The sequence below is a fragment of the Dendrobates tinctorius genome, unplaced genomic scaffold (assembly GCF_039654945.1).
Source record: "Dendrobates tinctorius isolate UK_male_01 unplaced genomic scaffold, ASM3965494v1 ptg000039l, whole genome shotgun sequence".
NCBI classification, from domain to species: domain Eukaryota; kingdom Metazoa; phylum Chordata; class Amphibia; order Anura; family Dendrobatidae; genus Dendrobates; species Dendrobates tinctorius.
In genome coordinates this window covers 3,612,336-3,616,708 of record NW_027361707.1, presented here as the reverse complement: position 1 = coordinate 3,616,708, position 4,373 = coordinate 3,612,336, and positions in this window count along the sequence as shown.

Sequence of the window (4,373 nt, the reverse complement as noted above, 5' to 3'; positions counted from 1 at the left end):
AGACAGGAGCGTGGTCAGACCAGGCGATTAGGCCAATAGTGGCATTTAGACACCTGCTTAGGGTCGCACTATCTATTAAGAAATAGTCAATACGGGAGTATGTGGAGTGCCTAGGAGAATAAAAAGTATAATCTCTTTCCGATGCGTGTGAGTATCTCCAAAAATCATGTAGGTGAAATTCGTGGGATAGGAGGTTCAAACCCCTCCTAGTTCTCTTCCTTCCTGAAGAGCAGTCAAGGTCCGCATTCATGGGGAGATTGAAATCACCACATATGATATTGCTACACTTCGCTTTTAAAGAGATATCATTAAAGGTAGTTCTCAAAAATTTGCGTTGGCCTTCATTGGGAGCATATACATTTGTCAACGTGTGCACCTCTCCATTTAGCAGGCAAGTGACTGTCAAGCATCTACCTACGGAGTCAGCATATTGTGATAACAATTGAAATGATATTGTACGTTTCACCATAATGCACACACCAGCCTTTTTGGTCTGACCATTAGCAAAAAACATGTGGGGGAAGTGAGGGTGTCGAAGCCTGAAATTATCGGCTTCCAATAGATGTGTTTCTTGAAGGCAGACAACATCCGCCCGTGACCTCCCCACCTCCCTCCACATCATAGAGCGTTTTTCAGGGGAATTTAGGCCCCTAACATTCAAGGATAAGATTTGTATTCTCATAATACTGATACGAGAAGTTCACGGTGCTGCCGGCAGAATGGAACTGCACACTTAATATAGTCACATATAGCATGCTAGAACCAACACGTCTACAAATACACTGAGAGTCCATTGTAGCACATAGATGCCTGGGTATTTGGGAGGAAAAAACCTGGAAGAAAAAATGGGAGCAGATATACTTACAGACGGGCCAGAGTATTGACCTGAAAGGATGCCAAAAAGAAAATAAAAAAGAGAACAGACAAAAAAAGAAAGGACAAGTTAAAAAGAAAAAGATAAGAAACCAAAACATAGTCAAATATACGAGAGCCACTCATATAAACATCCAGAACAGTTCGGACGATCCGCAGATCAAGGATCTACGAGGGGGGTGGAAGTGAAAAGTTCACGAACCAAGGCCCACTAGGAAGCGTAGCAGGAGAGTCCAGTTATCCAGACTCATACCATGCAGTACAGTCAAGCCACAGACCACTCCGAAGCCACCTTCCGACCCGTGTCAGCTTGTCTCGGTGAAAAAAGGATTTTCCAGCTCGTGAGCTTCTCCTCCGCTTGCTTAGGAGAGGAACAGACGACTGTACTTCCATCATGAGTAATGAAAAGCCTCACAGGATTGAAACCCCACCGATATTTCACGGAGACCTCCCTTAAGGCTCTGCAGACGTGGGCATATTCCCGCCTCCTAGACAGCGTAGCAGCCAACAGATCTGGGAAAACTTGCAGTGCCTGAAACTCAGAAGGAAGCTTAGGAGGATTTCTTATTTGTCTCAGAAAGGTCTCTTTAGTAGTATACAGGTGTATCCTTGCAAGAGTGTCCCTGGGGAGAGACGAATCCAAGTGCTTGGGTTTGGGCGTCCTGTGGACCCTGTCAACTAACAGGTCCCTTGGGGAGAGCGATGGCAGGACAGCTTGCATATAGTTTTGGAGGAAGGGGGCCAGATCTTTATCTCCTATAGTCTCTGGGATGCCTCTTATACGAAGATTATTTCTTCTAGATCTGTCCTCCAGATCGTGTATTTTATCAAATGCCCCTGCCAATCTACCTTTCATGGCTTGATTCTCATCCACAAGAGCGTTGATAACAGAAACATACTCAGACATCTTGTTTTCTAAGTGGTCTGTACGTACTCCCAAAGAGTTAACTTCTCCTCTTATCTCCTTTAACATGTCCTGCATGTCCTCCCTTAAAGAAGTGCATATAGATGCCAGGAAATCCCTCATGTCCCCCCTAGTCATAGGTGCAGAGTTACTGTGATGTATATCTGCTGAGGTCTCACCTCTCTCTGAGCCCTGGGAGCTGTGGGAGGAACGAGATGATCCTAGAATCATAGAATCGTAGAGTTGGAAGGGACCTCCTGGGCCATCTGGTCCAACCCCCTGCTCAAAGCAGGATTCGCTAAATCATCCCAGTTAGATGTCTGTCCAGCCTCTGTTTGAAGACTTCCATTGAAGGAGAACTCACCACTTCTCATGGCAGCCTGTTCCACTCATTGATCACTCTAACTGTCAAAAAGTTTTTTCTAATATCTAATCTGTGTCTCCTCCCATTCAGCTTCATCCCATTGCTTCTATTCTTTACTTGTGCAAATGAGAATAAAGTTGATCCTTCTACAATGTGACAGCCCTTTAGATATTTGTAGACAGCTATTAAGTCTCCTCTCAGTCTTCTCTTTTGCAAACTAAACATTCCCAAATCCTGCAACCTTTCCTCATAAGACAGGGTTTGCAGACCGGTCACCATTCTGGTCGCTCTTTTCTGAACTTGCTCCAGTTTGTTGATGTCTTTTTTAAAATGTGGTGCCCAAAATTGGACACAATATTCCAGATGAGGTCTGACCAAAGAGGAGTAGAGGGAAATAATTACTTCACGTGATCTAGACTGTATGCTTCTGTTAATACATCCTAGAATTGCATTTGCCTTTTTTGCTGCTGCATCACACTGTTGACTCATATTCAGTCTGTGATCTATTAGTATACCCAAGTCTTTTTCACATGTGCTGTCACTTAGCCCTATTCCTCCCATTCTATATATGCTTTTTTCATTTTTATTGCCCAGATGTAGTACTTTGCATTTCTCCCTGTTAAAAACCATTCTGTTAGTTGCTGCCCACTTCTCCAGTTTATTTAAATCTTTTTGAATCCTCTCTCTCTTCTCTAGTATTAGCTATCCCTCCTAGCTTTGTGTCATCAGCAAATTTAATCAGTTTACCCTCAATTCCTTCATCTAAATCGTTGATAAAGATGTTGAACAATACAGGGCCCAGGAGGGGAAGCTGCTGCCATTTTCCCTGCTGCATGTGCAGTCTGAGTCCTCAGAGAGAAGTCAGGCAGGCGCAGAGGAGAAGCCTTTCTCTGTGTTCTACCACGGGTCATCATGTGCCCGGGGGTGTTAGGAAGCCGGCGGTGCACTGCAAGGCAGTCGAGGAAGCCGCTGAATGCCGATATGAGCCGATGTAAGTCTGGAGTCACTGGAGCTCGAATCACACTCCCTCCATCTTCAGCACGCAGACCCCGACCCCTGGAAAAGAACTTTTGGGGTCCAATTTATCCTGGTAACCGTTGTGAAAATAAAAAATTGTGCACTAAAAAATAATTTTTTGAGGAAAAATTTTTTTTTTTTATTTTCACGGCTCTGTGTTATAAACTTTCGTGAAGCATTTGGGGGTGCAAAGTGCTCACTATGCATCTAGATAAGTTCCTTATGGGGTCTAGTTTCCAAAATGGTGTCATTTGTGGGGGAGCTCCAATGTTTAGGTACACAGGGGCTCTCCAAGCACGACATTGTGTCCGCTAACGATTAGAAGTAATTTGCATTTCAAAAAGTCAAATGGCGTTCCTTCCCTTCTGAGCCCTGCCGTGTGCCCAAACAGTGGTTCCTCCCACATATGGGGTACCAGCATAATCAGGACAAACTGGACAACAACTTTTGTGGTCCAATTTCTCCTGTTAGCCTTGTGAAAATTAAAAATAGTGTGCTAAAAAATCATTTTTGAGGAGAAAAAATTATTTTTTATTTTCACTGCTCAGTGTTATAAACTTTTGTGAAGCACTTGGGGGTTCAAAGTGCTCACTACACATCTAGATAAGTTCCATAAGGGGTCTAGTTTCCAAAATGGGGTCACTTGTGGGAGAGCTCCAATGTTTAGGTGCAGAGGGGCTCTCCAAACGCGACATGGTGTCCGATAACGATTTGAGCTAATTTTCCATTCAAAAAGTCAAATGGTGCTCCTTCCTTACGGACCCTGCCGTGCGCTCAAACAGTGGTTAATGACCACATATGAGGTATTGGTGTGCTCAGGAAAAATTGCTCAACAAATTTTAGATCCATTTTATCCTGTTGCCCATGTAAAAATGAAAAAACTGAGGCTAAAAGAAAATTTTTGTGAAAAAAAGTACTTTTTTTTTACAGATCAATTTGTGAAGCACCTAGGGGTTCAAAGTTATCATTATGCATCTAGATAAGTTCCTTGGGGGGTCTATTTTCCAAAATGGGGTTACTTGTGGGGGAGCTCCAATGTTTAGGCACACAGGGGCTCTCCAAACGCGACATGGCAACCGCTAAATATTCCAGCATATTTTCCATTCAAAAAGTCAAATGGCGCTCCTTCCCTTCTGAGCCCTGCCGTACGCCCAAACAGTGGTTTATGACCACATATGAGGTATCGGTGTACTCAGGAGAAATTGCCCAACAAAT